Here is a 17,172-nt window from a genome sequence, read left to right on the forward strand (position 1 = left end):
GAAGACAAAAGGTAGGAATAAAGCACAAATGCCATCTAAAACACAGATCCAGTGGACACCCAGACACCAAGCTGCTTACAACCCACCGATCCTGGCATACCCTGATTTGACTTACCCTTTGTGTTACACACTGATGCATCCAACGAAGGTCTAGGCGCTGTACTTTATCAACAACAAGGAGAAAACCTTTGTGTTATTGGATTTGGTTCAAGAACGTTGACTCCAGCAGAGCGCAATTACCATCTGCATGCTGGCAGACTCATAGTTACATAGTTGCATGGTTCATAAGGTTGAAAATAGACATAAGTTCATCAAGTTCAACCCTTCTACCTAACCTTCCTATTCTTGATCCAGTGGACACCCAGACACCAAGCTGTTGTATCGAGGCTTGTTGATATGTTTTTAGCTCTCAAGTGGACAATATGTGACAAATTCAGATATTACCTGTACTATGCTCCAACATTCACAGTGTACACAGACAACAATCCTTTGACATATGTCTTGAGTACTGCCAGACTAAATGCTGTGGGTCATCGGTGGGTTGGCGAGTTGGGTGATTTCCATTTTGATATAAAGTACAGACCAGGTAAACAGAATGCAGACGCTGATACACTTTCACGATATCCAGTGAACCTCACAGACCACCTGAAGGATTACACTGAAGCTGTGCCATCTGAGGTTGTGTCAGCTATATGGCAAGAAAGCAAAGCTGTTGTTGATGCGGAGGTACCATGGGTGGCTTCACTGACTCTCTGTTCAGCAAGTGATGTGGAAAAAGAAATGCTGAAAGGGCAGCTTGTATCCCCAATGACTCAGGAGGATGTCAGAGCTTTACAACAGGATGATATTAGTATTACGGAAGTGGTCAAGTTTAAGGAAAGCAACTGGATTCCAAACAACAAAGAAAGGAAGGGCATGACCAGAGGAACCAGGCATCTGATACATGAGTGGAACAAGCTCATAGCTGAAGAAGGAATTCTGTATCGACACACTGGAAATCGGAAGCAACTAGTCCTACCAGAAAGGTTGAATTATTTGGTTTTGAAAAACCTCCATCATAACATGGGTCACATTGGCACTGACAAGGTAACCCATTTAGCATGTGAACGATTTTACTGGCCATTTATGCAGAAGGAAATTGACAAATATGTGCTCAAACATTGCCACTGTATCAAACAGAAGCGTCCAAACATTCCTTACCTTGTTGCAGATGCTTCGCACTCTGGAGGAAGAGAAAAAGTCTGACTGGAAAGAACATCTTCCACATCTGGTCCATGCGTATGTTTCTCATTATTCTACAGTTGCTGCCTCTCATTTCACCATGTTTGAAACCGGTAACACTTGCAAAAACACCAACCTGGTATCTGGTAATGATAAAGTCACCCAGGGAATATTGCCACAATCTTTTGGCAGTGAAAGTTGCAGTCCCTAAGTATGCATCAAACAAGGTTTAAAATAATCTAAATATCTCAAACTAAAATATATATTCCTGTTAAAGAATGACGGTAGCATCATGTGACGGCTGGCATATTTTGACTGTTAACCATGGATAAGGCCCTCTGCAGGATTTTGTTATCTGGTGTATTGTAATTAAGATTCAAATTCTAACACATATAAATCCAACTATATGGTATTGGTACCACACGACATGGTATTATTTAACGTTGTTGGGTCTTTGCACTCACACTTGACAAATATTTAACTGGGAAAGTTATATACCCTATACCCGGTGTACGGTATATCTTTCTAGGGTAAATGTGCCTCAGAGTTTCTACACCCTTAATTGAGAGCATAAAGAACTAAACCACGTGTTTTATTCTCTTCTCACAGCTTGTATTGGTTACACAGAAAAAATGTGTGCATTCTAAAATACAAGCACATAAGTAAATATTCCATCTCAAATTCCTTTATACACACTTCTCTAGTTTTGTGTTGTGGCATCATACTGACAACAATGAGGCAAGACCCTACATTTGTCATATATAATTGAATAATAATATACAATGGTAAAATACAAATTCACCGACAATCAGCATAATGTTCAAAACACAAATATCACGATCCGTTGATCAATGTGATCACGTCCTCTGCAACAATGGTGGGTTGGGATCTGGGAGTTGTAGTGTAGTGATTGGGTTGCCACACTCACTCAGCACTGTTCCTAATGACTGGTTTTGGTGTCTTCAGGAAGGAGTTCTAGGTGACAGGTTGGACTGTCTCACCCCACCTTGTCAGCGTATTTAACACCCGGGTTAATCATTCTGCTTGGACAGCTATGCTTCTACTTAAACCGAGCAAATCCACTTTTTGTACTAATCTTCATAAACCCAGTGTGTTATGAGTTGAAGCTTTTGGTGAATTATCAGCATAATTGCTACTCTTGGCAATATTACTGTAACTGGTGTTGCATAACGCCTAAATAAGGATTTTTTGTCCCTTTTAACTCACTGTCTTCATTATGCATTATTAAGGACCAGCACTGGCTTATGCATGAAGGGTGAAGTGGACCCTGTGTTATGGTTGAATTATCAAAAAAAATCACACTATTAATCTGAAGAAGCTCCTGAATTTCCCTTTGTAATGGAACCGGTGTGTTAAAATGTTTTGACGTACATATATTAGGATTTAAATCCATCTGACAACATTTTTGTCACTCTCACATTTTACATCTTGCTTACTTGTAAATTCCACTAGGTGGTACTATGGTATAAGATATGGTCACAACCACAGTTATCCTCCCTCTTATAGGCAGTAGTCTAATGGGGTAAAATGTCTAGTTAGAGATCTGTCCTCGCTATATATATTTTTTAATTATAATCATTGGTAGATTGTATTATCATTTTGCACATCATTCACATGTTAAGACATAACACATAGTTTTGTTTGTTATGTGCCAAGTTGTGAATTAAGGTTCTGCAATACTTTGTAAATATGTAATTTACATTGACAAGTCACTATGTGTCATGTTGCCATTGATATGTGGGATACTATGACTCGTTACAAGAGGACCAGAAAAAAACGTTTTTGTGACCTAGTTTTCTTCTGATGTTATAATAAAAATAGAAAATCCTAAATCATTTTTAAATGAGTCGCTGGTTAAATACTCATTAACATCATCCACATTCTTTGACATTTATTTCTGATTAATACTCAGCAGGGCGTCCCTTGATGGAAGCCTTTTGTAAAATTGTAATGAGTTCTTTACCTTGCATTTCTGCTGCACAGTAAGCACCTCCATGCTTACCTGCCACAAGGTCACAGCAAGGGCTTAAAATACGCTGCACTTGTCCTTTACATCAACTGTAAACAGAGACAACCAGAGCATCATTAGGTCTTCCTGGCTATGACGTGTATATATATATATATATAATGGCCCGAATATAGGCTGCACTTTAGGTCTTTAAAGTGGGGGCGCGGCCTTTTATTTTCTTTAAAAAAGGACCTAACTTTTAGGGTGCCACCAGGGCCGGCCGAAGACTTAACGCCGCCTGGGGCGAAGTTTAAAACTCCGCCCCCCCCCCGCCGACGCTGGGGGGGCGAAGTTTAAAACGCCACCCGCCGACGCCGGGGGGGGCATTTTAAACTTCGCCGACGCCATAATCTACGATCCCCCCCCGGTACTTACCTTTAAACAGTCCTGTGGCGAGTCTCCCTGCTCTGCCACGGTGCCGGCTTGTAATGCTAAGCGCCGGAAATTGACATCACTTCCGGCGCTCTGCATTACAAGCCGGGACCAAACAGGGAGACTCGCCGCAGAGGAGAGAGAGAGAGGGGCGCCGAGCGGGTAAGCGAAAACCACTCGGTGCCCCTCTCACTCTCTCTCTCTCCTCCGCTTCAACAAAAAAAAAAACAAAAAAAAAGCGCTTGGGGCGGCAAAGTGCCGCCCCTTCTAAAGTGCCGCCTGGGGCAATTGCCCCAGTCTGCCCCATTATAGGGCCGGCCCTGGGTGCCACCTATATGCGGGTGCGGCCTATATATATATATATATATATATATATATATATATACATACTTGGGAACTCTCCGGGTTTGACCCGGAGATTGCCGGGTGAGCGCTGCAAGACCCGAATCCTCCGGGGATATATATAATATATATATATATAATTTCTTGATACTGTCAGAAGTGTAACATAGATATCATCAGTACCCTTGGTCCTAGGGGAAGCCCCATGTAATCTCTGTGCACATGTGGTCCCTTTAAAGCTGACATCAACGATATCTCCTGCTAATGTTCTGCGTATCTATTTATTACCAGCATGTACAAGGTGTTTATTACGATATCGCTGACGATAGACGTGTGCCCTTCTGTCTGTTTATTCAATAATTTAACTGCAATTAATTCACAATTATGTACTAACTTGTACAAAGGTCCAACAACTGGGTACAAATCAAAACATGTACATGAAAGGAAAGAGCATTCACACACCACTAGAGGGTTGCCAGCCTGTTATGCCACTGGATGGGGTGATAAACAGGGCTAGACAATAACATTCTTTGCGAGTTACATTTGACTAAATGCCATATAAGAAACAATAACTTCCATAAGTCTTCTCATGGACACTGGACTGGCGATGGACACTTTGCCTACCCCTAATAGGCTGAGGAGAAGATGGATATCATATGCCCTTATATTATATTACCATATGCATCAAGATAAATTAAATCCATTTTTCCTCAGAAGCCTAGTTCTATCACATATAGAGGTCAGTAGCAGAAGGAATTTACATCATTTTCTTGACACTGACAAAAATTCCATTTGCAGGCGCTATTGATGCTTTAAAGGTGCAATGTATCATACAAATATTTATTTTTTTACGATTTGACACGACCAGTCTAGTTTGATTTATTTTTACGTCAAATATGAAATGAAAAGTGAAAAACTTGAAAATGAGAGTTTCCCTAAAGAGCAAAAACAAATATATAAGGAAATCAAATAAGGAATTAATAAATAAAGCGTGTGCATTCACAAGAGCAAACCCCTACCATTTTATCTTATATTTTCAGGGCAATTAAATTGAGTTTCATTGCAGGTAATTCTCTGCAAACACTGCCAGAGTATAATGTGGAGGAAGATTTAGATGTCATTTTCCTTGAAACGAAAAGGCATTTCCTGTTTTAGATAGTAAAGGTGATCATGGGCTGTCTTCCTGTCCACTAACTAAAGCTGCCAGATTTTTTTATTCATGTTTGAATGCAATACATCGTTGCTAACATGGCCTAGTCTGCCTGTAGCAGAAGAGGCAGTAACGTCAATCATGGGCAGACCTATGACAGCATATCACGGTTAGTCAACGTAGAAAACATGTTAACTTCCCATTCTGCATACAAGCTCAGACTTGTTGGTACACTGGTTGGCCAGCAGTATATCAGTCCCCTATCAGATCTGTCCCCACCAAATAAGTATATTTAACAGCTATGATTAACCATATAATTTATCTTCATTTATTACAACTGATATATTATTTTAGGGTGGAATTTGATAAAATAAATTGACTGGTGTACATTCTATAATGACTATTACTATGGTAAAAAAACATTTTATGACACTTATATGAAGGGACATGTTATGTTAAATACAACGTATCACTAAGCTTAAGAGTGTTTCAGAGGACACAAGGAGGGACAAATAATGTTCAGCAGAGCATATTCTGATTTCAGCAAAAGCCAATTAGTAGGTAAATTCACTGTTTTGTATTGTGCCCTGTGTTTTCTTATTCCTGAAAACCCAACTGGAAATTAGAGCACATTCAGGGCCAGCAGTCAAATGCTGTGTAGTACATGTTAGTTTTGCCTCTTTAAAATTGATGATCCTACAAACCCTTGGAAAATGGAGATTTTTGTGCCAACATCTCCTCTGGGTGATATTTAAGGCTTTTGTTTTGTTTTATTGTGTGCTTCAGACCATAATGCTCACATCTTATAATAGCATGTTCTATATTGTAGAAATATCTGAAATGGACCAAGCAACAACAAAACATAAAAAAAGACAAACCAGAGCATGTCAGCAATTCTCCCTGAACTTTAATTAATCTAAGGCCATTTTCATAATAATCCTGGATGATCAAAGAGCATGATTAGCAGCATATTGTGGTTTAAGGTGAACAGCCTAGCATTTTTTCAACAGGTGTACATACTACAATGAAAATGTTACTGATGTTTTTATATCATCTAAATGTTTCATCTTGGTATCTAATATTCCAAAATGGTTCTCAGATCACAGGGTGTAGCAGTGGTGACAGTAGTGCTGAATTCTGTCAGCTGTACCTGGGCAAGGTAGCATATTAGGGTTCCCGTAATTACATTAATAATATAAATTCAACAATGACTATGAATGCCCTAAAATGCTTCTTGTTGCCCATGAAGCCCCTAGGAACTTGACAGGACCCTAAACAACAAAGTTTTTGCCTTGTGAATACCCCCCCCAGGGGTAGCGTGAATACCAGGCTATTCAACAGCTACTGAGCTATACTGAGTATACTGTCCCAAACAGCTTCACCAATGATGAATGTATATTGAAGTACTCACACGTCTTTATTGTTGTACACACACTTCTTTATTGTGATCAGGGCCGCCATCACAAAGGTTTAACTTTTTCAGTTGTAAGGTACCCAGCTGTCCTGGGAGGCCTGCTTGAGAGACAAAAAGTATCCCTCCTTTTTTCTAAAAGAAATAAAAACTCTGCGGCAACTACACTGAGCCATACTACTGGACCAAAAAGGGAGAGTCTGTGCGGTGGGATTGGACTTGACCTTGCGGATGTGATCCAATATTGTGGGCTTGAATCACTGGGGGGCAGATCATTTGTTCTGTAGGGACTCCTAATATTAATCTACTTATATCACTTCTTATGCACCATCTATAATTAAGATTTTTAACGATGGCAGGGTATCTCAATGGGGAGCAAATTAACTCAAATATGCTAATTTTACAATAGTATTCAAACTGACAATAAGACCAACACACATTAAGCCATGGTGGTACTCTCCAGGTACTGGTTTGTCCTTCTCCAGGATTCACAAGACCATTCTCTTTTCTTATACACACCATATCTTTTATTTAATCAGGTACATATTTTAAAGAGACTTGCACGTGCCTTCTGATCCACCTTCATCAACTAAAAGAATTATTTGTTTTATTCTTGCAATAAATGTAGAAACCTAGAATTTTACAACAGATAAGTACTATACGACCCATCTAGACTGCTCATTTTTTCTGCTGTAAAAGAACTCTGGACCTCCTGCAAGCCAAAGAGCTGTGGGACAAAATGTATGAAAAAGCAATCTGATGACTCCTTCCATGCTTTTCCATTCAAAAATGAAGGATGCAAGGTGACACTAAAATATAAAGCTTGAAGCGCATACAATGGTTGTAGTGTACCTGTAATTGATTATTGAGAAACTAAAATATCATTTAATGCTGTGTTTCTGAGTGAGGTGCCATTAATTGTTTATAATAAAAAACTTTGTAATTGGAAAACATATTTGTACACAGGCATGCATAAATACACTTCATACCTATATTTATAAATGCGTATATACAGGTACACTAGTGGAAAAGTGAAAATCGCCAATAACATCAAAACTGACTATAAACAAGTTGACAACAAGATTAACACATGTAAAAAATAGGGGCTCTGCTCCTGCAAGTTTACAATCTCTTAGGAGGTATGGGTTGATTAGCTATAGCACAAATAAATCTAGATTAATGTATGGGTATGTTTTAACATAATTACATACCTTACCATAAATTATATATAAAAGTACATAAATACTTAATACTAATTTATATGAACTGAGCCATCACCTATTATTCAATTTGATCTGTCTTTGAATGTAATTAGTAAAGGATGCTACTGCTTCATTAATTAAAGACAATGCATAGTACAATTAATATATATTAAAAAAGCTAACATTTAAAAAAAAGGAAATAACCAGAATGTGTCTTTTCAGAGGTAGGGTAATAAGGCTTGTTTTAAATCTTGAGGCTTCACTATTATTAAACTCTTACAAAGTGCTGTTAAAACTGAAGCAAGACACTCTTCTCTCTGAGTATTTGTCCATCCATCAGTGCCCAGCAAGATATACAGTGTGGGGAGGGGACAGATGACAGAAGGACATAATGAATCATGGCATGGCAGGTGACACAAAGACACTTCCCTTTTCTCAGAAGGAATGCAGTGTTCATGCGGAAATAGCTCAATTTTTTTAAAATCCAAGCTCATAAATTAGGAGATGTATCCATCTGAAAAAGAGTTATGTGGCTGTCAGATGGGTGTAATAATGACTTCCTTGCTGCGGTGTAGACTGGCATCAACATGTGGAACACATTCTGGGGAGACAGAGTTCTGTGCAGGAAACTACAGGGTGTATTTCAGTGAAGAAAAAGTACACAAGTTAAAAGCACAATTACAAATGTGCTTCACAAAACAGCCCCGGAGGGAAAGAATGGGATGGAGGGGCCCCATGAATGAGGTGCAGGACAGGTACCTCCACTTTTTAATTTAACTGACCTCGCTAGGGGTAAAACAATTGTAAGGGTGAGTGAGAGCCCCTCTGAAGGGGTATAAAAGGAAGAACTAGAATGGCAACTAGTATATTTTTCTTTATAGGAAATAATTTCCCGCCTTGGCTGCCAATGACTCTGACGGCGGTTCACCTCTTTTTTTCCTTGAACCATAGGTACTGACCACTGCAGACCGGGAACACCCCACAAGAGATGCAGTTTTGGAGATGCTCTGACCCAGTTGTCTAGCCATCACAATTTGGCCCTTGTCAAAGTCACTCAGATCCTTACGCTTGTCCATTTTCCTGCTTCTACCACATAATATATCCTGTCCACTGACAGGTACCATGATAAGAAGTCATGATCATCATTGTTATTTAATTCACCTAATGTTATGGCTGATCAGTGTATGTGTTACTTTTGTTTATTCAAACCGTTTTGTCCTCATAAATTATATTCTCTATCAGTGGGCCTAAACAACATGCATTGATTTCTGACCCAATGTTATATGGCCATTTCTATAGAAAATTGCTGCGTTTTAGCTATAGCACTTAGAGGAAATACTGTACAAGTAACTATTGGTGCAAGACATTTCATAAAAGGCTTATATGCATACCTGGGAACTCTCCGGGGTCTTGACCTGCTCCCCCCATTTGCCCTTTAAATAGGGGTGTTTCCCGCTGACGTCAACAGGACCGCCCACCAACGTCGGCGGGACTGCCGGGTAGCCGGAGTGAAGAAGTTCCGAGGTATGCTTATATGGTTGCACATGCTTAGAGAGATGATACAAGGCCCTTAGTGAAATATGGCTTAATGAAAAGTACTGTTTGGTATTATACATACTACACAATGCTTTAGGGTGGGACATAGTACAGTAATGTCTTAATGTGTTAAAAGTGGCGTTTTCATTATGTCATTAAGCACACATATTAAGTGGTTTTTTTCTAAATTGGAAAGAACAATGTTTAACAGAATCACAGAGCATTTAGATTATGAATGAAACACTACTACTGAGAAGGTCAATGGCATAGCCCCCAACATTTCAGGTCTACAAATCAGGAGTTGGAGTTTGGCAAAGGGACAAGGTGTGGTTAGAGATGGGTGAAAGGTGGCCCTACCCACTTACCCTACTCGTCTGGCCACCTTGTAGCTTGGGGGCTGTAAAAATGTACTGATTTCACAGCATGGCAAGCTTCCTTCACTTGCAATCATATAGGGTTTTCACACTATAGTTTGTGGTGATTTTTTGTTAGTATCTAGTTTACAATCTCATTTGGGACCCAAAAGTTCCATTATTTCCTTTATTACTAATACCACTTAATACAAAGCCTTTAAAAGTACCGTATTGGCTCGGATATAGGCCGCACCCGCATATAGTTAGCACCCTAAAAGTTAGGTGCTTTTTTAATGAAAAAAGTTTCTGCCCCCCCGAGATATGCTGCCACTCTGTCCCGAAGATGTACCCCCCGAGATATGCTGCCACTCTCCCCCCCGAGATATGCTGCCACTCTACCCCCCGAGATATGCTGCCACTCTACCCCCCCCGAGATATGCTGCCACTCTACCCCCCCCGAGATATGCTGCCACTCTGTCCCCAAGATGTCCCCCACCACCAGATTTACCGGTGCAGACTTAACGGGGTCTTGCGGGGCCGGCGGGGGACATCTACACATAACACATATTCAACTTCCGGTGCCGGCACTTCCACCGTGGGAAGTACCAGCAAGGAAGATTGTTCACGCAGACATTCACCGGTAGCGGCGATGCGAGCAGAAACAACCTCCGCTGCCGGCACGTCTGCAAGATGTGCTTTAAAAATCTCCCTTGCCGGGACTCCCCCCTGTGGGAATTCCCGGCAAGGGAGATTGTTAAAGCACATTGTGCAGACGTGCCGGCAGCGGTGCCTGTTTACGCGCATCGCCGCTGCCAGTGAACGTCTGCGCGATGCGCTTGGACAATCTCCCGTGCCGGCAGTCCCCCCATGGGAAGTGCTGGCAGGGGAGGCTGTCTGAGCGTATCCAAGAGTAGGAGGCAGGTCTGTATCCTAACCCCGCTGCCTGCCCGGCGCTAGACCCCGAATATAGGCCGCACCCCCACTTTAAAGACTTAAAGTGGGGGGAAAAAGTGCGGCCTATATTCGAGCCAATACGGTACTAAAGGGAGTTTCTGTAGTTTCAGCCTCGAAATAACAAGATAGCTAAAAAAGCACAGTATTTTGGCAGATGCTTGTATTGCATGTTTTAAGGAAGCATGAACAGCTATAATTCTCCGATGACACAACATAGTAAACTACTATTCTTTACTTCCCATGACACCTGCTTTTTTAAAAAGGGAAAAATGTCTGTGCGCTAAACTAGTTCCAGGCTTAAATAATACAAATGCGTAAAATGAGGCCTACCAAACAGGTGTGAGCATGCTGCAAATACAGTGTGTTGGCTGTACAGTGTACTCACCCTAATAAAGTTGGCAACAAATATATAAACATAATATAAATGAGAGGCTTTGGTTTAATGAATTGGCCAAAGCATACGTGCAGGTGAGCTTAATTATGCCAATTGTATTTATATTATTTTATTAGGGTGAGAAGCGCAGACAGTTTTTGTTTTTTTGCTTTTTAAAAAGCCTGTCTAAGGCCCATGAGTATTTTAAAGCAGCTCTATCAGTAACTAATGGACTTTGAATTGCGAGGTCTGCACAATAGCTCTAATATAATGTAACTGACATTGAGCATCATCATCCATCATCACTAAACAGCACTCCAAAGTGTATGAGTTGGGTCTTAGTCCTAATAATCAAAAATGTATTGCTTCTCCAAAATCTTTAGTTTGACTTTTTCATCTTGATTATATACCTCATTATAGGGTCTACAAATGGAGAAATGTTGACGTGCAAGAACTACTTCTGTGTCCTGATAAATACTGACTTTATAATAATAAATTTTAAAAAATGCTTCACAGCCCTAGCCTAATCATCGCAATTTTAGCACCACCACTGCATGTCTTCAGCTTCTGATTAGCTTCTAATAAAAGCTGTTAGAATCCTCTCCTTAACGATAATTGTTATGATGTGTTTTAAAGTGAAACATTTAGTGCTTAGCTGCAAAAGGACAAAACATGTTACATTATGAAATATTCTGAAAAGGGTCACATATTGCAGACTGTGCAGATTGTGTTTCTATATCAAATCTAGGTGCAGAACTGGTTCTCACTGGAAATTAAAAGCAGATGTGGAATTAAGATAGTGGCATTTAATGACTTATTCAAGTTGCAAAACAAACCATCATGCCCACTGGTTCTTTTTATAGACAAATGATATATGTTTTATTGGGTATATGTAGAGATGATGTTGGTTCAATTCAGTTCCTACAACAATAGTCTTCAGGAAAGGAAATGGCAGCCAGGCTGTTAAAATAATAGCAAAGAATAATAAAAAGTGGCCCTTGTACATATGAGTGTTTTGTAATAACACCAGACACATATTGCATGCATTGTTATTGTGTTAAGCAGTTTTGTGATTTTAATAAAACGTATATGTCAATTTATAAATCTGAGCCAGGAGGCTATTCAAATCTGCATAATAGGGATGCTACCTGTTCTATGGAATATGGACCTTGTCACAGGTCAGTCAGTGAATTTTCTGCTCTGCTAGATGTGCCCACAGTCCACTGTAAGTGCTATTATTGTGAAGTGGTAGCCCCTAGGAGTAACAATAGCTCAGCTGCAAGTGGCCATCATAGCAGGGACAGACCAGGGACACTTAAAGAGTGGGGCTGCCGAGTGCTAAAGCACATAGGGCGTAAAAGATCACCGATCCTCTGTAGCATCACTCACTACAGAGTGCCAAACTGCCTCTGGAAGTAACATCAGCACAAATGATATGTGTGGGGAGCTTCATGAAATGGGTTTCCATGGCCAAACAGCTACACACAAGCAGCAGATTACTATGGGAAATGCCAAACTTCAGCTGGTGTAAAGAAAAAGCTTCCATTTTGTTCTTTTCTTTCTAACAAGGCATAGAACACAATAACGTGGCATTCATCATGCAGCCCAACGGGAAGACCTAAAATCCGTATGTGATTACTTATAAAGAATACAGGCTTTGGGCAGCTTCCCAGCAGGGGGATAATAAAGTACATGTTCGCTAACAATCAGCTTAAAATGTTTTTAATGATAACTTCCCCTTAAACTGACTCTTTACCTTTGATCTCTTAGGTAAGGAGATAAAACTACCATAGGTGTAGGGAGGAGCCAGAATCATCATTCTGTTCTTCAGGCATAAGCAAAGCAAGAAATCAGTGCATATCAAACAAATACTATTTTAAAGTACCTATCAATAATGCTTAGTCCACCACTACATCAAAGTACCCAGATTTTGGTGAATCTAATATGACATGGGTACATTGTTTAACACTGAAGTGAAGTTTACCACACCACTTGAATTCCAAGAGTGTTAGTAAAAATAAGACATGCACCACGAAAAGTGCTATAGTTTAATAATAATACGTTTTAATTATTTTAGTGTATGCTAGCCATCCAACATCCAGTATTCTGTACATTTGTAAAATCACTAGATGGCAGGCGTAGGCAGTAATTTAAGTATTTGTACAATCTACTGCCTGTTAACTCTCCTGGTTCCAGGAGACACGACAAGTTCAAACGTGTACAGTAGTGTAAAAAATATGCAGTCTTTGTTGAAGCAAAACAGAACAAGATCAATTCATTTGTTTTCTGTCAGCTTTGGACTCTCTTCTTGCTGTAATCTGGACAGTATTGAATAACGTAGAGAAGACAGGCACATCTCTAAATGGTCACCATTCCCAAAAGGGTAACATGGCAAAAGTAGACGCATCTCTTTTTGGTCGCCCTCCCCCTGGATAGGGAAGGCAATTCTCCTACAAGCCACCTTTTCTGTTTATTGGTTAATCTGTTCCTAACACTAATTGAAATTGTTATCCATTGCTTAATCATCTACCTGTTGTTCTGTTGTGTATAAAAGATCTGGTTTTGTGTCTGTATAACTGCCTAGCCTGTTTTTCCACTGGATGGTCTAAAAAATCACTTTTGATTCCCATCCCTGGTTTGGACCAGCGTGGCTACCACCCTTTAGCTGACTAACAGAGAGAGAAGGCCAAGGACTAATTGGGTCGCCTGGTTCTCTGTTACAGAGACACTTCAAAAATGCTTTGTAGGACAGCAATCATTTTGGTGCAGCCCTCTGGTATATAGTTTTTAGAAGCTTCTTGGTCAAAGAAGCCATTTATGCAGGTATGTGCCGGCCAACTTCAATAATATCTACATTTTTGCATCCAGTGTTTTGCATCCTATTGTGTGACACATAGGTTCACAAATAGCTTGGTGGTGATGTGTACAAGTGCTTCTACGTGTACAAGTGTACTACTGCATTGGTAACAAGTGATATGTGGATTTAGTGGCGGTTGCAGACACCTGATACAATGAGCAAAATGACTAGGGTGTTGCCATACCAGGATACATTTTATACTGAAAGGATAGAGATGGCAGACTGCCTAAATTAATACTTCTGTTCTGTTTTTAAAGAGGAAGATGAAGGTGAGAGACCCTTGTTAGTAAAGAAAAATAGGGTGGCAGGTGAAACCGCTGTTTTTACAGATGTAAAAACAGACCTAAGGGGACCTAATGGGATAAACCTAAAATTATGGCAGCTGCAGTTTAATGTTGATAAATGTAAAATTTTGCTCTTGGGATATAATATTCCCAAGGCAGAACATAGCATTGGGGACACTGTCCCGTCAATGATAACGAAAGAGAGGTACTCCGGAGTCATTATTTCAAATTACTTAAAATTAAGCAGATAATGCAATAAAGCTTTTGAAAAAGCAAGAAGAATGCTGGGTTGCAGAGGGAGCGACATTTGTAGCAGGAAGAGGTTGGTGATTATGTCACTTTACAGATCTCTGGTCAGGCCTCAGGCCTTGCGTACGGTTCTGTAGACCCTATCTCCAGAAGGATTTTGAAACACTGAAGAGTTCAGAGGAGCGCTACAAAAATGTGGAGTGGTTTGCAGGACAGACAGGTTAAATAAGCTTAATATGTATAGCTTGGAGGAAAGTAGAGAGGGGAATGTAATAGTTGAAATACTTAAAGGGATTTAACAAAGCTACAAGTGGCAAGCTTATTAGAAAAGAGGAAAAATGTTAGAACAAGAGGTCATAGTCTAAAACTAGAGGGATAGAGGCTTAGGTGTAATGCAATTAAGTTCTACTTTACTTAGAGGGTAGTAGATAAATGGAAAAGTCTTCCAACAGAAGTGGTGAAGGCTAGAACAGTGAGAGAATTAAAACACGCATTTGATAGCCATAAAGCTAACTATGGGACCAGACCAAAGACTTATAGGGGTTTGGGTTCCTTATATCAGTAAAAATGAGCAGACTAGATGGGTCAAATAGTTCTTATCTGATGTTTAATGCTACTCTTCTTTTTATTATTTTTTTCCTCAAATCTTTTTGCCTCTTACCTCCCCTTATTTCCCCCTTTTGTAGGAGCTCCGAATGTGTGCTAGGTAAGGGTGGGTTTGATCCAGGGGGGAGGAGTGGACCCTGGGCAGGTCCACAAATCTTCACAAAGGGCTGGTCCAACCTGGGCCGAGCCCTTTGTGAGTGATTTTGCAACGGAGCGGAGAGGTGGGAAGTAACGGGGTCATAGAGCATTGACCCTACAGGAAAAAGGGAAGCTGCAGATATGGTAAGGGGGTGAGAGAGTTTGAGGGCGGATGTGATTTAGTGAGAGGATGAGAGGATAAGGGAGCGAGTGAATATGTTAAGTGAGAGTGTATGTATAAGTGCGTGTTACCATGAATATGTATGTGTAAGTGTTTGTGTTTTAGCATAAATGTGTATGTGCAAGTGTGTGTTAGAGTGTGTGTTAGCGTGGTTATGTCTTTTCTTGAGTAGCTATTTAAACAACCAGAATGGCAAGTTGTATTTAGGAGGGAGACTAGCATGGTAGGAAAAGGGGGCCAAAACTGGCAGATTCCTCCAGCTATAAGGGCTCAGCTGGCCCAGCGTAATGCAGGGGAAGACTTTGGAGAAATGTAACTATACATTATACAAGACTAGCCACACTCTGGCATTGGCTCTTCAAAATGTATAGTGAAGTCAAGGACTAGAAACCACAACTCTCCTTCATACTCTCCTACACACTATCCCTTTAGTGAATGAAGTCCAGACACTTAGAGTTCCCATTTATGGTGCCTGGTAAGAGTGTATCTCAGTGTTCTGCAGCCTAAAAGGTCACAATAATGTGTATAGAAGCAGCAGAAAATGTGTTTACATATTAAATTGTGTAAAGTACATTTTCCTCTCCTAAATGCCATACTTAATTACCTTAATAGCTATAAAAAGATCAGCTTTCACAGCTTTACATAAGATGCATCAGTAAAACCCTTCTATCCATAGTCCCTAAAAGTGTTCCTCTGGTATTTGAAATGTTAGGCGGTATGAAATTTACCACAATTTTTTGTTAGTTTGATTTTTTATATATATTTACCTATGAGATGTCTAAATGTAATTTTATATAAGATTAATTGAAAATGGTGCAGTATTGTCTCTAAAATAATCATAGTTTTTTGGTCACCATCGCCCAAAGACTTCATGTTGTTACCGCAAACTGTAAATGTCTGATATCGTACATGGAGAAGAATTTGCAAGATTTATGCTTAAAACACTGAGTATTTTTGTGCATTGTGTCACAGATCGACAGTTTCATATCTACAGTGAACATTATCTAGTCCCCACAATAAGTGAACTTATTCCCAATTTACAAAATTGTTGAGTAATATTGAATAATTAAAGCCACGGTTGCATCATCCAATCCATTATATTCAGTCTCTTTAATATCTCTCTGGAGAACGCGCTATTTGTTATGATGACATACAAAGGGAAGACATTATCTCCCAGTCTTGCTCTTGATGCAGTTTCTACCTCTGCTGCATTAAGCGCCTCAGGGAGTTATCAGCTGGCCTATACTTTGTCATACAGCTAGGGCAAAGTAGACCCAATCTTCCATATTTGAAGACAATGCCCATACCACTGTGATCAAACAGTTAAGTGTGTTGCACTTATATTGTACTGCATATTCTATACTTCAATAACAGACCATAAATTATACCTTTTTATTTTTATCAGGAGAATCAAATACATTTTTGCTGTAAGATGTTACATGGTTGAAGTGTATTTTGTCGCTCTAAATATGTTTTTTTTTTGTATTACTTATATATTTCCCTTTTTTTATTTGTAAATATTCATATTAAAGGTAGAACACAAGAAAACGGAGCATAAACAAAGACCATGGGCATGGGAAGCTGAAAGATGAGGGGGAGTCCTTCACAGAAATATGCATTATACATTCCATGGCGTATATATATATATATATATATATATATATATATATATATATATATATACATACATATACCTTATATGCAATACCAAATAATCCCAGCCATGGCCTTGAACTTTACCTGCTGTCTTTATATAATCCATTAAAGAATTAGTGAAAACTGTTTTCCAAGTACGTACATCAAATAAATCTATATAGATTAGTATAGAATTAAGGTACATCACCATCCCCACTCATGTATGAAGTAGCATCTTGCAAATAGGGAAGGAAAATATTCCCCCTGCTCACTAATTAT

Source organism: Spea bombifrons, chromosome 2 (assembly GCF_027358695.1).
Source record: "Spea bombifrons isolate aSpeBom1 chromosome 2, aSpeBom1.2.pri, whole genome shotgun sequence".
Classification (NCBI taxonomy): Eukaryota; Metazoa; Chordata; class Amphibia; order Anura; family Pelobatidae; genus Spea; species Spea bombifrons.